The sequence below is a fragment of the Tasmannia lanceolata genome, unplaced genomic scaffold, assembly GCF_043159265.1.
Source record: "Tasmannia lanceolata isolate RefF3 unplaced genomic scaffold, GAP_Taslan_0.1 ptg000037l, whole genome shotgun sequence".
In the NCBI taxonomy this organism is placed as follows: Eukaryota; Viridiplantae; Streptophyta; class Magnoliopsida; order Canellales; family Winteraceae; genus Tasmannia; species Tasmannia lanceolata.
Genome location: NW_027518714.1, coordinates 28,831,185 through 28,852,087, shown reverse-complemented (window position 1 = coordinate 28,852,087; position 20,903 = coordinate 28,831,185). Strand labels below are relative to the sequence as shown.

General features: G+C 35.8%; 2 non-coding genes across 2 annotated transcripts; both read right to left on the bottom strand.

The window, feature by feature from the left end:
* Positions 1 to 14,460: 14,460 nt before the first annotated feature.
* On the bottom strand, positions 14,461 to 14,567 carry LOC143862761 (small nucleolar RNA R71). The gene has a single exon (XR_013240471.1). It is a non-coding gene; the product is annotated as a small nucleolar RNA R71 (small nucleolar RNA).
* Positions 14,568 to 14,967: 400 nt separating this feature from the next.
* On the bottom strand, positions 14,968 to 15,075 carry LOC143862773 (small nucleolar RNA R71). Its single transcript, XR_013240483.1, has one exon. It is a non-coding gene; the product is annotated as a small nucleolar RNA R71 (small nucleolar RNA).
* Positions 15,076 to 20,903: the final 5,828 nt, after the last annotated feature.

Here is a 20,903-nt window from a genome sequence, read left to right as displayed (position 1 = left end):
TCTATTTTTGAGGTCGGTGACGGGTCCATTTCTCCTAGTGAGGTCGAGTTGGAGGCTGTTTCTATTGATGATATATGGATCTTTTTGGACCAATGAAGACAAGTAGCTTAGGTGGAAAGAGGTATGTGTTTGTTGTTGTAGATGACTACTCACGATTTACATGGGTCATATTTTTAGCACATATAGATGAAACCTATGAAATTTTCTCTAAGTTGTGTAATCAAGTCCAAAATGAAAAGGGTACTGCCATATCTTACATTAGAAGTGACCATGGAACAGAATTTGAAAACATACATTTTAACACTTATTGTAATGATCATGACATAAAACACAACTTCTCGGCACCTAGGACACCTCAACAAAATGGGGTTGTAGAAAGAAAGAACCAAATCCTCCAAGAAATGGCTAGAACTATGTTGCATGAGAATAATCTCCCTAGATACTTTTGGGTGGAGGCAGTTAGCACCACTTGCTATATTATAAATAGGGTGTATATGAGGCCACTTTCTAAGAAAATACCTTATGAGCTTTGAAAAAACTTAAAACCAAATATAAGCTACTTTAGGGTGTTTGGGTGTAGATGCTACATCTTGAATATCAAAGATAAGTTGCATAAATTTGATAAGAAGTCGAATGATTGCATATTCTTAGGGTATTCCACACATAGCAAAGCATATAGAATGTTTAATAGAAGAACCCTAATTGTAGAAGAATCCATGCATGTTACATTTGATGAAAGAGAGCCAACACCTCATGAAATGCCACATGATGAGGATGAACACATTGAACACCTCATACCTAAGCCAAATGCTCCTCCCCATGCATCTACAAGTAATACATTACCTAGTGAGGAAGTTGAAAGTATAGAGGACAACTCATTACCTAGGGATAGGAGAATATTTGTAGATCATCCGGAATCCCAAATCTTAGGTGATGCCACATCGCCTGTGAGAACTAGATCATACTATAGAAGTGTGAGTAACAATTTAGCATTCCTATCCGAATTAGAGCCTAAGTCCATCAAGAAGCCGAAAAGGATGAATATTGGTTGATGGCTATGCAAGAAGAATTGAGTCAATTCGAAAGGAACAAGGTGTGGAGGCTAGTACCTAGACCTACTGATCATCCAGTTATTGGCACAAGATGGGTGTATAGAAACAAAATGGATGAGAATGGAATAATCACTAGAAATAAAGCTAGGCTTGTATCCCAAGGGTACAATCAGGAGGAAGGGATAGACTATGATGAGACATTTGCTCCTGTTGCCCGTATGGAAGCTATTATGATACTTTTGGCATATGCATCTCATTAAAGATTTAAATTATATCAAATGGATGTCAAAAGTGCCTTCCTAAATGGCTATATCCAAGAGGAAGTGTATGTTGAGCAACCTCCAGGTTTTGAAGACTACAAACATCCAACTCATGTCTTCAAGCTTGATAAAGCTTTATATGGATTGAAGCAAGCTCCTAGAGCTTGGTATGAGAGGCTTTGTACCTTCCTACTAGAGAAAGCTTTTGAGATGGAAAAAGTGAATAAAATATTGTTTATCAAAAGAGAAAATCAAGATATTCTCCTTGTTCAGATTTATGTAGATGACACCATCTGTGGCTCGACTAATCAAAGGATGTGTGATGAGTTTGCAACTCTAATGAAAAATGAATTTGAAATGAGCATGATGGGTGAGTTAACCTACTTCTTAGGACTCCAAATCAAACAATACCAAAATGGGATATTTATAAATCAAGTAAAATATACCAAGGAGTTACTGAAGAAGTATGGTATGGATAGCAGCAAGACATCAAGAATACCAATGAGTACAGCTGCTAAGTTAGAAAAATGATGAATTTGGCAAATCAGTGGCCAAAAAATGTAAAGGGGTATGATAGGTAGTCTACTCTACTTGACAGCCAGTAGACCAGACATTATGTTTACTGTCTGTCACTGTGCTCGGTTTTAATCGGATCCAAAGGAGTCTCATCTATCTGTAGTCAAGAAGATCTTCAAGTACTTGAGAGGAACCCAAAGTCTGGGACTATGGTATGAAAGATCTAGTGACTTCACTCTCACTGGATATTCAGATGCAGACTTTGTCGGATGTAGAGTGGATAGGAAAAGCACTAGTGGCACTTGTTAATTATTGGGCAAATCACTTGTCTCATGGTTTAGTAAGAAACAAAATTCAGTAGCTCTATCCACAACAGAAGCAGAATATGTGGCAGCTGGGGCTTGCTGTGCACAAGTCCTATGGATGAAAAGCACATTGATGGACTATGGAATTAAATTAAAAAATATTCCCATCCAATGTGACAACACTAGTGCTATAAATTTGATAAAGAACCACATACAACACTCTAGAACCAAACATATTGAGATTAGACACCACTTCATTAGATATCACTCACAAAAATGGGACATTTGCTTAAAGTACATCAACAATGAGGAACAATTGGCTGACATCTTTACAAAACCCTTTAGTGATAATAGAATATATTATATCAGAAGTGCCTTGAACATTTGGAGTGCAGATCAAGTCAAAGAAATTGCCAGATAAATACTTTGTGCCTTTCACCTGCTTATCTATATATATCATCCTTGTTTGGTAGTATTTGTGTGAATGAGATGTCGAACCTTAATCTTAAAAAATCACTCAATTGGTACTCTTAGCCTTCTTAGTTCTTTAAGATGGAGAGGTACTTTCACCTTAATTAAAATACCTAACAATTTGGCATTGTGCCAGCATCTCGATCATAAACAGGTATATGTGCATTACTTGGCTATATATGTTATACCATAAGCATTGATTTAGGGGGAGTACCTAACTCAATCATCATTTACTCGTGCTTATCATGTTAGTTTGATACTCATACCCTATCTCAGTCTATGTTTTTTTTTAAAAAAAAGAGAGGATTTTTAAGGCTAAATTCACTACCATTTGCTATACATCTTCGTTTGCCTCATTCAACAGCTTAAGGGGGAGGTTTATAGCTAATCAACATGAATCACTGCTCGAATATATCCTTGTTCATGTATGCGCTTAAAACTTGATTAATTCGCCTTTTTGTTGATGACAAAAGGGGGAGAATTTTAGAAATTGATTATCTATTTATGTTCCATATGCACTATATGCTTTTACTTGTTATCTTTTATCATTGTGCATATGTTGAGGGGGCGTTCATGCATTCACTTGCCTATTATGTCACTACACACACACCTCATAATCAAATTTGTTTGTCATCATAAAAAAGGGGGAGATTGTAAGCCCAAGGGTCTACTCTCCTATCTTGTTTTGATGATTCTAAACTAAATTGATTATGTTTTTGAATACTAATCAAATTTGCCTTGAAGTGTTGTGATAAGATAGGTTGATCATAGAAGGAACCATCACATCACTTGGTCATGCTTGAAGATGTACTACACATGGGACAACTTACCTTGGAAGAACAATCAATGTGAAGCTCACCTCAACACACTCAAGCAAAGCAAGCACACAATAGAAAATCTATTAAGACAAAAACCAAAGAGGAGCGTAATTATACTTAGACTTGTTGTGCATCCTCTCTATTTGGATTTCTAAGTCAAGGCAAGCTTTTTTAAGAAAATATTTTCAAAAAGATTAACACTCCCCGTATTAAGAACTTAAATGGTTAAGTGTATGTTTGTGTGGTGGACCAACATGTTGAGACCCTCATAACATTCCAACTTATAATAAGAATAAAGTTCCAAAAGCCCAAAAATAAATCAGCAACAAAAAACAGAAAAAACTGCTGAATATATGCTTCTCGGAACTCCGAGAAATCTCACGGAGCTCCGAGAAATATTCCAGGGAGTATTTTTCAAAATTCTATTTGATTTCTCGGAACTCCGAGAAATTTCTTGGAACTCCGAGAAACATTCCAGAAAGCGTTCTGGTTGTTTTCTCGGAACTCCGAGAACGTCGCGACAGCAAAAAAATATAGTCGTATGAACTCAAGCAGCTAGTTGCTTTTTGGGATCTTTTTTATACATCCACCTCCAAACGGTCATATCATTTTAAGGGCTTATAAATACAATTCAAGAGGTTCATCTACTCCTCTTGAATGATTGAAAAGTATCCTTGAGCATTCAAAACATTTAAAACCCTTTTGGCTTAAGCTTTTATTTTCTTCTCCACCAAACTTGCCTTGCACTTGCAAATCATTAGAGTTTGGATTTAAGGCTTTTATTTACAATCATTTTGTGGAGAATATTCAAGGAGCAATCATTGTGCATTAAGCCTTCAAGAGAGGCCAAGCAATCTTCTTTCCATTCATTGTAAAGGTGGCTAGGGCATCCTATTCTTAATACCCTAAGGAGTAGCGTTTAGAACTCGGCAAAGAAGGAGAGTCGGTGTAAAGGTGACAAGGGCATCCTTATATAATACCCTTGAGAGTGTAATCGCCTCGGAGCCGGGCATCGTGGAGGTCTCAAATAGTGGAAATCCTTGAGGACGATCTCAAGAAGAGTGGAGTAGGGCTTTGCCCGAACCACTATACATCGGTGTGTTCTTCTTTTATTCTTGCACTCTCATTTTTATTTTTGGTTTGGCATTTTCTTTTTACTTTGATATTATGTGAACTAACCAAAACTAAGCAAGAAAAGAAAAATTGAAGTAGGTTAGAACTTTTAATTTAAAAAGGGATAAATTTATTGATAAAACCAATTCACCCCCCTCTTGGTTCCATAGACCTTAATTTCAGTTTTGGCACCCCTCATGCTCAGTTAAATCCGGTCTCTTGACTTGGTTTGGCAGTTTTAAAGAATTTTATCAGAAATCTTAACTTTTTAATCTTTATTATGATTAGGCTTAATTCATGTACGTAAATGAATACGATTTACCAAGAAAAGAGAAGAATCGGTTTGGGCATTATCCGGATTGAAGTTATATATACTGTATATTTCGAGTTTCGGGAGGATCTCGCAGTGTAACCTCAATCAGGATAACTAAAATAAACGGAAATGACAAGACATAAAGGAAAGAAAACAGTGGGTTTCTGATTCCCTCCATTTGTCCAACCCCGTTGGAGCACGAGGGCTCTCGTCTTTGTCTCTTTTGTCTATGGTAGGACCAGAGATAGAGTAGCAGTATAAGGAGATGAAAAGTAGCCCTATTTACAAATAGAGGTACGGGATTTACGTTACAAGACCTGAGGCAAGAGGAGCCTAGACCCTATAACTACCCTGTACCGGGTTTTATAATAGAAATGCAGAAAGCAATGAAATAAATATAATTTCACCAAAGGAACGGGGACGCCTTCCAAAAAGTCGGCGGCGTAACAACGCTAGTTGGGTGATGTAGCTTTGCGTTCTGCGAAAATTCAGCAGAACAACGGTACTAGTTAGATGATGTAGCTTCAGGTTCCAAAAAAATTCGGTAGAACAATGGCGCTATTTGAATAGGATAGCCGCGAATTCTCTGAAATTCGGCAGAACAACAGCATTATTTAGAGGGTGACGCTTCGAGTCCTCTGAAATTCAGCAGAACGCCAACGCCCAGTGTGAGCTCCCAAAGAGTTTCTCTACTTTCTCTCTCTCGGATAAAGAAACTAGGGTTTTTGGGACAGAGTTTACTTTAAAAATGATCGAAAAACAAAGAACCACAGGTTTTTTTTATCTGAAAATCAATTTTTGAAAAGTTAAAATCTGATTTTACACTTCCCCCCATATATAGGTTCGAGTGGGAAATCGCATGTCGCAGTTTCCAAATCGTAAATTATGATTTGGTTGTTGTACCCTACGATTTGGGTGTAACCTGTATGTTGGTTGGCGGTGTCTTGGGTGTTTCCGGGTTCAGGAGTTTCAGTGGGCCGTAACTCTTTTGTTTGGACTCCGAATTGCATTTGGTCAGATCCATTGGATTCCTCGGGACAAGAGGCATCTTATGAACTTAACTTCCTGCTTTTGAGTGGTGTGGATAGCTTCTGTAGCCCCGAAATTGAGTTTCTAGGGTTTTTCGAGAGTTTTCACGAACTTTTAAAAGTCGATAACTCCTCCATTTGGACTCCAAATCGTGCGCGGCCAGGTTCGTTGGGATCCTTGCAGCGAGGGGCATCCAATACCTAGCAACACGCTGTGAAATGGTGTGGTAACTTCGCACATTTTTTGACTCAAAGTTAAATTCAGGTGAATGCCGTGTGAAAACTGGCTTTTTGGTTGTGCCGTAAAAGCGGGTGCCGTGTGGAAACAGGCTTTTAGGTTTTAACTTTTTGGACAAATTCATTTTGAAGAAGTATTTCTTGTTTCCTTAACCAGAGAGAGAGAGAGAGAGAGAGAGAACAGGGGCCCTGGGCTCGTCATGGGACTCTTCCTCGCCACAACCTATCATTAGTACCACCTAAACAAAATTGGGTGTTTACATGTTCGCAAAGAGAAGTGATTCCCTTAGAGGCGGCGTGCGAAGAGGGTTGACCTTCTTAGAGGTGGTTGCGAAGAGGGTTTGTTCCCTTCGAGGTGGTGTACATTGTAAGGCTTTAAGATTCGGCGTGTGGAGTCTCATTTTAGTGAAGGAAAATCCTAAGGAAAGACCAAGTACTTGCGTAGTGGAGTAGGACAGTTTGTGACCGAACCACTCTAAATCTTTGTGTGATCTCCTTGCTCTCCTTCTTGCCTCCTTTTAGTGTTTGCTAAAATCTAACCTTCATTTATGTTTATGCTTAATTGAACAAGGGTTAGATTTAAACTTGGAATGTTTTCAAAATCTTAATTAAATTTGATTGAAATTTTAATTTCCCAATTCACCCCCCTCTTGGGTTGCCTATTGGGATTTCAATTGGTATCAGAGCTAAGGCTCTTACATAGGCTTTCATTTGAAAACCTCTTAGGGTAAAAGATTCAAGGCAACCAATGGACTCTAGACTTTCCTCATTTGATGGATCCGATTACGGTTCTTGGTCAATCCGTATGAGGATCTACCTTAAGAGTCTAGAGTTCAGCATTTGGCAATTTATTGAAAAGATATTTTCTATTTCAAACCATAGAAAATTGAATAAAAAAGACATTAAATTATCATCCTTAAACACTAAAGTGACAATTGTTATATGGTGTGCTTTGTCCCCTTGCATGTTTGATAAAGTTTCATCTTGTAAAAATGCTAGGAAAATTTGGACAACAATTGATAAGAACTATAAAGACAATATTTGTCTAATGGCATTAAAAAAAAGTGATGAAGAAAATGATAAATATAAAACCATGTCATATAAAGAACTATATGATACTTGTGAAAAATTTCATGATGCCTTAATGGAACATGTATCTAAAAATATTGCTTTAACAAAGGATATAGACAAATTGAAAAATGAATTTGACACATTATTAGCAAAAGAAGAAAAACTAAGTAAAATAAACAAGAATTGAAAACGAAAAATTTGAAAATAATTGAAAATCTTAACACTTTGAGAAAGGAAGAAGAAGAACTAAACACTAACTCATCTCTTGAAGTAAACAAATTGAAAAATGAAATTAAAGAGATGAAAGCTGAAAATGAAACTCTTTTATTTGAAGCTCATAAACTACAAGAAGAATATGCTAAATACATTTGTGACAATAAGCAATCTTGTAGTTCCACTTGCTCCTTATCTACTAGTGTCTTATCGTGTACTTATTGTGGTAGATTAGGACATTACAAATGTAGATGTAGGTTTAGATTTGTGAAATCTAGCAAGTTTGTATGGATTAGAAAAGATGTATTATATGGAACAAACTTGGTTGGACCCAAGTTGGTTTGGGTTCTAAAACCCCCTACTTGATATGATTAGTAAATTTAGGGTTTGTGCTTCAATGTTATATCATTTATATATGCTACTAGATACCTTACACTTAATTGTGATGTGAAATATTGTATCAGTCACTTTGTGCTTGAATGGTTATATTTCTAGTAATATTCCATGCTAAATACATTGTACTTAGTGAGTAATTATCTCATATCTAGTAAATGTATGTTAGATACAAAATGCTTACCTGAACTTGACATCTTTTGTATCTAAACATATTGTGCCTAAATGGTAAATCATTTGGAACAAATAATTTATGTGCTTCATTGATTATATCATTTCAAAATGAATTATAGATACAAATATGCCAATCTTGCTTGATCCTTATGTATCTATGAAATAGTGTTAATACCATTTGTGACTACTCATCTTGCTTAATTAATTTTATAAATTCATGTCATTGTGCCTAAAAGAACACATTCACTTATAATGGTATGACCATGTACTTAACTCTAAGTATTTGGTATCTCACTTGAAACATTCTCATGCACTTATTATCTTTATTGACCCATAGGATTAGATTAGTTGGTGTAAGATAGATCTCTAAATTTGGATATATTTAAAATTTGAATCCAATTAGGTCAAATGTATTATGAAATGAGCAAATATGTCTAAACATAAAACTTAATGAATCTCCCTACACTTGGTTAAAATCCTAAGGAAATCATAAGTCAAAATGATTGCATTTGCCTAAGGTCTCACTCTTTAGTGATCATTCCTGAAAATCCTTGGCTCTTAAGAACATTCTCTCTTGATCTTAAATTCTTGATAAGGGAAGTTGGAAATGCAACTTAGTTCAATGAAGGAATTATGATACATCTTGATTGAACTAAGTCATATGTAGCATGTCCATAAGCTTGACTATTTATCCGTGACATGCAAATCATATGAAAAATTCACTTGTTGAAAAGAACTCTAAGTTGAACCTTACACAAACAAACAAGTGAAATTTAACTCAATAATGAAAGAAAAATACTAAAAATCTTTTAATCATCTTAAAACCCTTCACAACAAACCTTTGTGCTCTAGAAAGATGAAAATCTAGTGAAAATCTACATAAGTTTGCACATTGGAATACATTGTCACTATGGAGCGTGTTTCACATTTGAACATCTATATTATCCATATGACATTGATAAGTTCACAAAATGATTGAACTCGAAACATTCTAGATATGTGAACTTCAAACTAAAGTGGAATCATTAAATGAAGGGAAATGATATCTACGCCAAGGTGTTTCGATAAACAAGCGCTCCACTTATTTGTCATGTAGTATTTGAAGGGTTTAAAGAGCTTTTTGAGAACCATAATATCCTCTGAAATCCCTTTAAATACTACACGACAAACAAGTGGAGCGCTTGTTTATCGAAACACCTTGGCATAGATTACATTTTCCTAAATAAAATGTTTATTAAAATCTACTTCATAAGAAGCATGTGATCTAAAGTGAGATATATACACATTATGCCTATATATGTATCTATGTATAGTAATATTCAAATATGCTTGGGCTAGATCATTATAGTGTTTGAGTAATTTAATAATATGAGAAATCTAAAGTCACTCAAACTTGTATCTCATGAGTTCATTGCAAATTGTGAACATCATCAAAATCATGAGATTAGGCCCAAAATTGTGCTCAAAATTGAGATATATATATATATATATATATATATATATATTTGTCTCTAAATAGAAAACTATATATATATATATATATATATTTGTCTCTAAATAGAAAACTAGTTCGCTTATAGGAAATCTTAAAAGAACTAGTTGTGCTCACTGTGATAGAGTTGCTTATCCTAGGATAGCATGCTTAGATGGACGAATTTACTTTCCTAGGTGTGTGGTTCGTTTGATAAAAAGTATAGCACTCTATATATGTGATATCACCCCTTGATTGATATTAGCTGGTTGGCAAAGATCTAAAAACTTAGGGGTCAATTGGATACACGGATTTTAGAATTTGGGATTTCTTCAAAATTGTAGCTAGGAGACAAGAGAAGAAGTTGACCAGCCATCTTTTTTGATTCGTTTTTTACTTCTCACCCTTCTTTCCGTCAGCAAGAGAGTAGCATATCCTCCCATAGTTCCAGGTTTTAGAAATCTCAGGATGCAGGAGAGATTTTTAAAACATGAATTTCTCACTTAAAATCCAAGAAACGCTGTCAGGACAACATACAACAGCTTGATCATGAACCCTCTTTTACACTATTTTCAAACTAAAAATCTAGATTCTAAAATTCGTGTATCCAAACTGCTCCTTAATGTCAAAAGCTGCTCAAATCGGTGCTCATGCCTTCTCTTGAAGGAACGGTACCTTCACTTTAATTAAAACATCTAATCATTTGGCTATATGCTAGCATCTAAGCCTTGACCAGTCTTATGTGATTTAACTTGGTGTATATATATATATATATATATATATATATATATATATATATATACTTTTATATTGCAATTATTCAGGGGGAGCATGTGTTGCCAGGATGTCTCACCACCTCACTTCATATCATTAAAGTATCCTTAACAAATATGTGATTGTAGCCCAAAGGTTGCTTTTCAACTAATCACTTCATAATCCCTTAGTGACTCTGTGGTGGACAGCCCTATGGATTCATACTCTGTATGAGTCACTAACAAAGGGGGAGATATATATGTAACATCTATCCTTTCTCTGTCTTATGATATATTGTTTGATATGGGTATTACATTACATATTATAAGTATGCTAATTTGGAGTGAAGTGATTCCTTTGGAGGGGCGTGCAAAGAGGGTTGATCTTCTTGGAGGCGGTTGCGAAGAGGGTTTGTTTCCTTGGAGGCAGTGTACATTGTAAGGCTTGGAGATTCGGCGTGTGGAGTCTCATTTTAGTGAAGGAAAATCCCAAGGAAAGTCCAAGTACTTGGGTAATGAAGTAGGTCCGTTTGTGACCGAACCACTCTAAATCTTTATGTGGTCTCCTTTCTCTCCTTCTTGCTTCCTTTGGGTGTTTGGTAAAATCTAACCTTAATTTATGTTTATGCTTAATTGAACAAGGGTTAGATTTAAACTTAGAATGTTTTCAAAATCTTAATTAAATTTGAATGAAATTTTAATTCCCCAATTCACCCCCTCTTGGGTTGCCTATCGGGATTTCAGTTATAACTAAAGTTCCATCATAAAGAGGGTCCCTAATTTGGGAGGAAAACTGTGCCTCCGATTCCATCGATCAAGCCCTAAGGTCTTCTACAGATTAGAAGATCTCTCTTCTTTTTTTTGTAGAGCAGCGAAGATCGTGTTTGTGGTTTGATGAGCACATTTATGTGTGAATTGGAAGTAGGAAAGCATGCATATTTTCCATTTAGAGCGGTACTATTAAGGTATTTTCTTTATTTTTGGTGTTTCAGGGTTATTTCTGGATTTTCATAGAAAATAGAGCTAAAGAGATGAAATTCCAAAGAAAATTCAAGTGTGAGAACAACCATGGGCCGAATGCAAGTAGGGGATACAAATACTTGGCCGAAATTATAAGATCTAATTTGTTTTGGCTAAATTGATGCAATTTGTTGAATTGAGATTGTTATTGGCACCCCTAATTTCTTTGAAATACTATGGGTAAGATGGAGATCAAGGATGAATTGGATGTTTGTATTTCAATGGCCAAGATTAGTCAAAGCTCCAATTCAAAGCAAAGCCAATTTTTGATGCCCAATTAATTGGATGGCTCGGATCATCCCTTAAATGGAGGGGGAGGTGAATATATTTGTTCATATTACAGTGCATGGAGGGGTAGATTTGCCATTTGCGAATAAATGTGGCATTGTTGCAATTCATACAAAGGGTAGGGACAACTTGGTCATTTCACAATACAAAGCAAGAGAGAAAATAGGGAAATATTCTCAACCGACCCTCTCTATCTCTCTTTCTCTCTCTCTCTCTCTCCCAATGATTTTTCTCTCCTACTTTCTCTCCAATTTCCAACGAAATAAGTCTCTCTCCCAACCGACACACACACTCTCTCTCTCTCTCTCTCTCTCTCTCTGCTTTCCTAATTTTTAACCGCCCAACTCCTTTCCTATTTTAATGGATATGTGATAGGCCATCATTTGAACGGTTCAGATCAACTTATGGAAATGACTTGCAGGTGCAACTAATTTTCACTTAAGCCCAATGAATTGGGTCTTGTTTCATGGGTTTGATTACCTTGAATTTTGACCCATCTAATAAGTCAAATTGAAGAAGGGCCGATTAAGGGATAAATTATTTTTAGAAGGGTTATGTACAAGCAGAGATTCAGATGAACTTAGTGGAGCCTACTAATTATGTCAAGATTTGGATTTGGCCTCATAATGGTTTCTACTCTTGGGAAAGATGCTAAATATAAGAGTTCCAGAGTAGAGTGCAACTGACATTACAATCTTAAATTCTAACTTTGGGGATGTTGCCTCTAATTAAACGTGGAAGGAGCTAAGGAAGGGAGACTATAGTTTGCCACTTGCCAACAAAGTTGACTTTCTTTATTAAAATTTCTATATTTTCCTACTCTATTTTGGACACGTGAAACAGGGAAAGGAAATCACTTAGCAATATTTCATCTTCACATTTTCTTGGGCAAGGAAGTGAGCTATATTTGGTAACTCAATTTTTTTTGGAATATGTGGCAACGTCCTTATATTTACAGCAATATATTTCTAAAAGTTTTGGTGTTTTAAACGACAATTCTATCCCACTAATTCGACTAAAGGAGGTGATATCTTGTTAAGAATTGGAAATTCGCCTATTTTGTAGATGAGCTTTTCACAATTTATTGGTCACTTGGCGATCTCTTTAAAAAAAAAAGGTTATTGAAATTTTTGGCAAGTCCACTCTCTCCTTCAATAAAGAGGAACAGTGCAACTCTCTTGTTGCCTCTCTCCTAGTTTTATCTCTTCCCTAAGTTCTTTTCGGCCCAACTCTCTATTCTTGTCCAATACTTCCCCATGCTAATTTCGCCCATCTCTCTCTCTCTCTCTCTCTCTCTCTCTCTCTCTCTCTCTCTTGCATGTTAAGTTTATTTTTACCCTCTTTGCTCTCTCACTTGCATGCATCCTTACATTATTTTCACTCACCTTTTTATCTCTTTCTGCCCATTCAATCCAATCATCTGAGGCTCAACCCAAGGCGACATCAAGGCATTGAAGGAGAAGATTTGGCAATTGAAGGTGGAGAAAAAAAGACTAAGTTTTTCTTATCTTGTTATTTATTTCAATTCCAATTCGATGTATTATTGTTACAAATTGAATTAAAGAAGAGTTTATTTTTATTTTTTCCCTTTTCAAGTTCTTTGATGGCATTATTTTTCTTTACTTTTGTTTCTTTTACTTTCTTCATGAACAATTAAACCCAATTTACTAAGGGTTTAGATGAAGCCATGAAGAAGGAGAAAGAATAATAATTAAAAGCAATGGTGAGAAAATTAAACTAATATATAGGGGTTTATATTTGTAACATCCTAATTATCCATGCCATAGGATTTTATCCTTTCGTATGAGTAATTGTTGACAAAACATTATAAAACCTTATATAATCTTTAAAATTGGATAGTGTGTTTGATAAATTACTCATGGGTAATGACATCCATTGATCTTATTTCCCCATTGACCGGATTTATTAAATATACAATTCAATGCAACAATTGGTTTAATGAATTATTCAATCCAAAACCATGGTGGATTCTAACCCTATGTAATCCTTTACTCGAATTAAGGTTTTAAATTCAATTTCTAATTACTTTTGCAATCAAATTCCAATTTAATATAGAGTAATGTAGAGTAATTTTGCAACCAATTTTTCAATCAATTTAGGCTTTTAGATTTTGGTTTTCTAATTAGGTTAGATAATTAAATTTCTTAGTTAGTTAAATTTATAATTTTTAGTTAACTTAGGTTTTTTAGTGAAGATCCTTTGAATATTGGTTCACTTTGCCTAAATATAAGAGTTGAAGTTGTAATCGTCTCTTCCCTGAGTTCGACCCGTATCTACATGCGATCCGTGCACTTGCAGTTAATTTATTATCACAAACAAGTTTTTGGCACCGTTGCCAGGAAAAAGTTAGATTACTTTAATTCTTATATTATTCGAAGTAATTTTTATTTTTCTTTTAGTTATTTAGTTTCACTTATTTGTTTGTTTACTTTGGTTTTTGGTTACTTCTTGTTCTAACTTTGGCTATTTTCTGTGTATGAGTGCAGGTTGAGTGCGCAACTCTGTCAACCGCTTGGAGAGAGTAATTTGATCAGAAACAGAGACAGACATTCAACCAATTCCAATTGCTATGGCGGAAGAGGAAGTTCCCAAAACCCTTTGAGATCGTTTCTATTCTGCTCGAGCAGCACAATCTTCTTGTATTCAATTGCCACCTGCTTAGGGCAATAATTTTGAGTTAAAATCGCAATTTATTTCGATGCTCCCTCATTTTCACGGGCTCCCTTCTGAGATGCCTATTTATTTTTACGAGAGTTTGAGGAGGTATGTGCTTTAATTAAATTACAACAACTCACGGATGATGCAGTAAATTAGCGGGTTATTACCTTCTCACTCAAGGAGGGAGCCAAAAACTGACTTTACGGTTTACCCACAAACTCCATCACCACTTGGGAGGAGTTCACAGCAGCATTTCTTAAAAAAAATTCCCTCACATAAAACCATTAAACTAAGAAACGACATTCTTCAATTTAGGCAAAAACCCCATGAGTCGTTTTTAAAATTTATGGAGAGATTCAAAGATCTACTCCAAGAATGCCCTCACCACGGCTTAGATACGTGGCACTTGTGCCAAATCATATACGAGGGCATTAATTTTCAAACCCTTTGAGATTGTTTCTATCCTGCTCGAGCAGCACAACCTTCTTGTATTCAATTGCCAGCTGCTTAGGGCAATAATTTTGAGTTAAAATGGCAATTTATTTCGATGCTCCATCATTTTCACGGGCTCCCTTCTGAGATGCCTATTTATTTTTACGAGAGTTTGAGGAGGTATGTGCTTTAATTAAATTACAACAACTCACGGATGATGCAGTAAATTTGCGGTTTATTACCTTCTCACTCAAGGAGGGAGCCAAATACTGACTTTACGATTTACCCACAAACTCCATCACCACTTGGGAGGAGTTCACAGTAGCATTTCTTAAAAAAAATTCCCTCACATAAAACCATTAAACTAAGAAACGATATTCTTCAATTTAGGCAAAAACCCCATTGAGTCGTTTTTAAAATTTATGGAGAGATTCAAAGATCTACTCCAAGAATGCCCTCACCACGGCTTAGATACGTGGCACTTGTGCCAAATCATATACGAGGGCATTGATTTTCAAACCAAACAATTATTAGAGTCCATGTGCCCTACAGGATTCACATCATATATGGATGAAGACGAAGCTTGGAAGTTCTTGCTTGATTTGGCAGAAAAGACTCGTGAGTGGGATTCCACTCAAGAAAGCGAAAGGGCCACATCAAGTAAGGGGTTCTTTATTGAGGGTACCGTAGCCAAAGAGGACCAATTAAATAGCCTAATTAAAAGGCTTGAGGCTGTAGTTGTAAACGGACCCGTACAAGTAAATCAATTCACACAAAGTGTCCCAATAGGCAATTGGTGGCAATCTCCTGACCACGTAATGGAAGAGTGCCCCAATTTTTCAAAGTGTGGAATTTTATTGAAAATGTAAGTGCTATATTTTCAAATAACCCATATAGTAGCACTTACAATCCGGGATAGAGAAATCATCCCAATTTGTCTTGGAGCCAAGGGAGCTACCAAGGTGGGCCATCCAATTTCCAAGGTCAAGGCTAATTCGGACAACCTAGGCCCACCTTCCCTCCCACTTATATTCGGCTACCCCTAACCACACCCCCATCCTTTCAAACCCCAATTTTAAATAATGTTTTAAATAAGCAACCACCGGATTTTCAAAAAACAAGGGGAATCAGCCAGAATAACCTCTTTGGAGAAGAACATGGAACTTGTAAGCCCAATGGTTCCCACCTTGGCATTCCCATCTTCTTTTGATGATTCCAACACACAAGTGAGTTTATATCACTAATGTGTTTGAATGTCTAAGTTGTAGATCATGATTGTATGAAGGCAAGATTGTTTGGATTAAGGCCAAGAAGCTCTCATTGGACCGCATTCGGAAGGCCAAAGACATCGAAGATCCAAGACGCATGAAGACTTGAAGCATTGCAATTGAAGATCGAAGTCGTTTTAGAATATAAAGATCCAATCCTAGTTTAGGTGTTTAGAGGCATAAATAAAGTAATCTCACACACCCTAAAATGTTTAAGAGATTGTCCTTGTGGTGTTCCAACACTTTGGAACCCTCATAACAATCCCAACTTGGTGTAGAGTTGGAAGCCCAAATGAATAAGAAACAGAATTGAAAAACCACCTGCATATAGGCTTCTCGGAGCTCTGAGAGATTCCTCGGAGCTCCAAGAAATGGTCCAGCAGCATTTTTCCATCTTCTGTTTGTATTTCCGGAACTCTGAGAATTTCTCGGAACTCCGAGAAAATATCTCAGAACTCCGAGACCACTATTTTGGGAAGAAATTATAGTCGTTGGGGGTTTTTGCCAAAATTACCACTATGCCCCCAAACGGTCATATTTTGGGTTTTCTATATATATGGGTATTAAGCTTGTTTATGCCTCTCATCCTCTAGAATTAGGATTTGGATCATAGGCTTCAATTTGTACATCTTCTACAAACCTTGAAAACCCTTGTTAGGGATTTTTTGTTCTTTCTTTCTTGTTCAAAAGATTGTATTCGGGCGAGTGTTCGGAGAAGCGGAGCCCACTCTCGGTTGTGAGGATTGTCACCAAGGTTAAAGGCAATTGGAATTGTAATTGGCACCGATCTTCGCCAAAGTTAAGAAGATCAACATAGTGAAGCCATCAACGGGTTTGGTTGGTGGAGTGGAGTAGGCCTCGCGTTTTGAGGACCGAACCACTTTAAATCTCGGGTCCATTCTCTCTTATCTCTTGCTTTATATTTGCATTACACTTAGGATTTAAATTATGTGCTTAATTGCCTTTTTGATCTCTTAAATCTTCAAAATTGGGTTAGAGTTTTCAAAAGATTAAAACTTGTTAGAGACCTAATTTTACCTCCTCATAAGTTGCCATTAGAATAAGTACTCGGGCCTACCCTTGGAGTGTCAGAACTTCTCATGAGTTCCTTCATGACAAGCCAAATTTCTCAACATAACATGGAGAAATAAATTTATGAACTCGCCACGACTTTGCATGAGAGGAAAAATGGTAAGATGCCAAGTCAACCTGTTCCTAATCTAAGGAACTTGAATGTGAATGTGAATCAACAGGTACCGCCAAATCAGTTGAATGACATTCAACAAATTCCGCCGCTACGGCGTATGCTTTAAGGAGTGGTTGAGATTACCACAATGAGGAGGTCAGATCCGAACCCTCTATAGATCCTCAAGAGGCAAGCAAAGTGGTAAGTAAAGGTTCTCCTCACACAGGTTCAACTGCGGAACCTGGACAGGTAAGTAAAGAGCAATCTATGACACCTGAAAAGAAATATGTGCCCAAGGCTTCTTTTCCCAGGAGATTTGCCAATAATGAGAAGGTAGTTGCAACAGATAAGATCTTTGTGTTTTGATATATGTGGTTTGTGGATGTAGATGTACTTGTGCTTGTGGTTTGTGGATGTAGAAATATGCTTGACTCCCTCACATTTTTTTTTTCAATGGGCTTATGCACTTTGTGCTTAATGCCTTATCTTGTTATATGTGGTTTGTGGATGTAGATGTAGATGTTTGGTCAATGTACCTTATGTGTTATGTTCTTTGTGTCCAAACATAGTAGACTATCTATGGGTGTTTTGATATGAATCATCTTGCTTTCCTATCATTAATATCTATGTGATCTACAAGATGCTCACATAGAATGTTTAAACATGAAAAATACAAGTATATGTGAACCCATAATTAAAGAAAGAACATTAAAAGTAATACTCATTAAAACTCTTTAATTAAAGGCATTTGGATCTAATTGTTATATTCTTTGCCTTTTATGTATTTTGATCTATGTATATCATATTAAAATACTCACATGATAGATCACTATATATATTCTATAAGTTTGAGTGATTTAACATATCTAAAAGCTCTCGAACTCGTATCCCGTAATCTAAATTGAAAAGATAATCTTAATCATATCATGAGTGTGTGTGCATATTCTAGATTGATATATCACATAAATGCACATAAATGAGTAATAACCCAACTTGAAACTCAATGGTTATATATATTGGGTTAAAAATGAACTTAAACATTAGTCTTATCACACTTATACAATGTTGATGTAATGTATAAGATTAAATGATTTAAAAAGTATGAGGGTAATAAAACTAAAATTTTAAACTTGAAAGTATTTGACAATTCCCTCCATGTATAACTAGTTTGTCCCTCTAGGAAAATCAAAGTAAACTAGTTATCTCAGAGTTGCTTGTCCTAGGATAGGTGTTTTAAATGACTACATTTTCTATCCTTGGTATATTTGAATTGTAGAATATGATATCACACTTAGGGGGAGCATGAGCCAAAACTTTCATATCTTTTGTGCTATGCTTGTTTATCATGTGGAGCTAGACTATGGCTATCATTTAATCATGATAAACCGACACTTAAAGTGTATGTGTCATTGTAGCCCAAAGGTTGAGTCCAATGTGTTATCTTTTGGTAAATATATCCAAAATCCCTTAGAATCTATTTGTGGACAACCCTTTGAAGTCATACATTGTATGATTCATTTTCAAAGGGGGAGCTTAGAGTTAAATCTTGTCCTTAGGGGCTTATCATATGATGTTTAATGTGTATATCATTTATCATATGATAAGTACACTCATTTGGAGCATGATTGCTCCATATATGTTAGATTGGGCTTGTCTTGTGCTCTTATTTTGGTATCACCTAATGCTTTTGGTATCATTTACCATTTTCTTTTGGTATAGACAAAAAGCCCATAGCCTAGGACCTTAGTGTCACATCCTCTTACGCTTCATAGTTATCTTGGGTAATCAATTTGGTTAGATCTTAAATTTGGTATCACCTATTCCAAGGATAAGTATTCTCTTCTAGAGAACTATTCAAGATAGAGCTCTAGAATCTCTTTCATAGGACCTTCTTATAGTTGTCTATCATATTCCATATGAAAAGATCTCCTTATCATGTGCTTGTAAAGTGATTTATTCTATATATTCATGATAAGTTGCATTGGCCATGTATTCACTTTTATATTTTTGGCCTATTATGCCTTGTCATGCCTTACCTCATAGGTTTCACCTAAGGCCAATGACAAATCTTTAGGGAAAGAGCTAATTTTTGATATCTTTATGTTCATATGGACTATAATGATATGTTTGCATTGTCCATTTTGACATTCCCCACTTATTTTGCTTAAATTTTCATATCTTAACAAAATAAAAAAGGGGGGGGGCTTATCATGCTAAACTTTACATTTACTCTATTTTCTTCATGATAAGTATAACATGAGCTTTATATTGCCATATTATTCTTGTGAAATTAATTACGGGTCATAGGGTTATTCAATTTTTGGTTTTATTCATATACCCTACAAATTTGAGCTAAAATGTAATGTCTCTGTGCTTTTTCTCCAATATAGACTTGATTTACATTTGGTATCTTGTTTCTATGTTATTATGCTCTTATCATGGCATCTATACCTTGTTTATCTCGTATTCATGATAAGAAGTTAGGGGGAGCATCTATATTCATTGAATATCTTTCGTGCTTTGATTATGCTTAACTATTAATCGTTCCTTTTTGCTTACGCCAAAAGGGGGAGGATTATGAAATTGATTAGATGTCCATAATTCATATGCATTCTATACTATAATTTGATAAATCTAACTTATCCATATGTTGAGGGAGAGTAGTTATGCTTAAATTGTTTATCTAATCCTCATAAGAGGTTCCTCCCACCTCTCTAATCAATTTGGTTTGTCATCATAAAAAAGGGGGAGATTGTTAGCCCTAGGGTTGTCATGTGTTCATTCATTCACCTTGTTTTGATGATTAACAAACTCAAATTGATTAGTCGTTTATGGACTGATCGTTTGCCTTGAGAGTTGTGCCATAGACAGGTAATTCACAAGTCAATCCATGCTAGCATACACCATTGATGGTCTATACTTGAAGATGGACCAAACACAATGCAAATCAGCTATAGCATACTTAGATCAATCATAGCTTGGAGGATCAACCAAGAAGAAGCTCAAAATTAGTCATCTCAAAGTATTGAACAAACAAAGGAAGATCAATGAAGGCCAAAGTTTGTGAATCAACAATTTGCAAAGGAACTTGAACCAAATGGTGGCATCATCCTTAGAAGGTGTCAACCAAAGAAGCTCAACCTAAAAGATCCCAAAGCAAGCCATGTACTCAAAAAGAAGATCAAGCAATGGCTACCTCAAGAGTTCATTAAAGAGAGTGGTAAAAAGGGTAGATTGTATCACCTATCACTCTTGTGTTTTCTCTAGTCAAAGCATATCTTAAAACTCCTGAAAATATATTTTTCAAAGAGACTAATAAGCTTAAAGAAAGACTTAAATGGATAAGTGAATGGCCATGGTGGTGTACCAACATATTGGGACCCATATGGCATTCCATCATAATTGAACAAAAATCGAGTTCTGAAGGCTAACCTGGACCAGCAACTAAATCCTATCAAAACTTGTTTAAAATATTTTCAAGTATTTTTAATTGATATCTCTCCTTTTTCTTATATCCGTAGAGTATAAGAATGTTAAAATTTGACAAGAAACAAAGGAGATATGAATTTTTCAAGTTGGAAGTAGATTGCTGAAAATCTAGTTTCGGAGCTCCGAGAATCCGAGACATTTCTCGGAGCTCCGAGAAAACAACCTGGACTCAAAAAACATATAGCCGTTGGGGGTTCAACGGCTAGTAGTTTTTTGACCCGAAAATGACTGAAATACTTCCAAAATGGTCATATTGAGTTGGAACTCTATACATACACATTGTATGGACCTAAAACTTGATGATAAACATATTCCAACTCTAAAAAACCCTAGATTTCAACTTGCTTATGATTT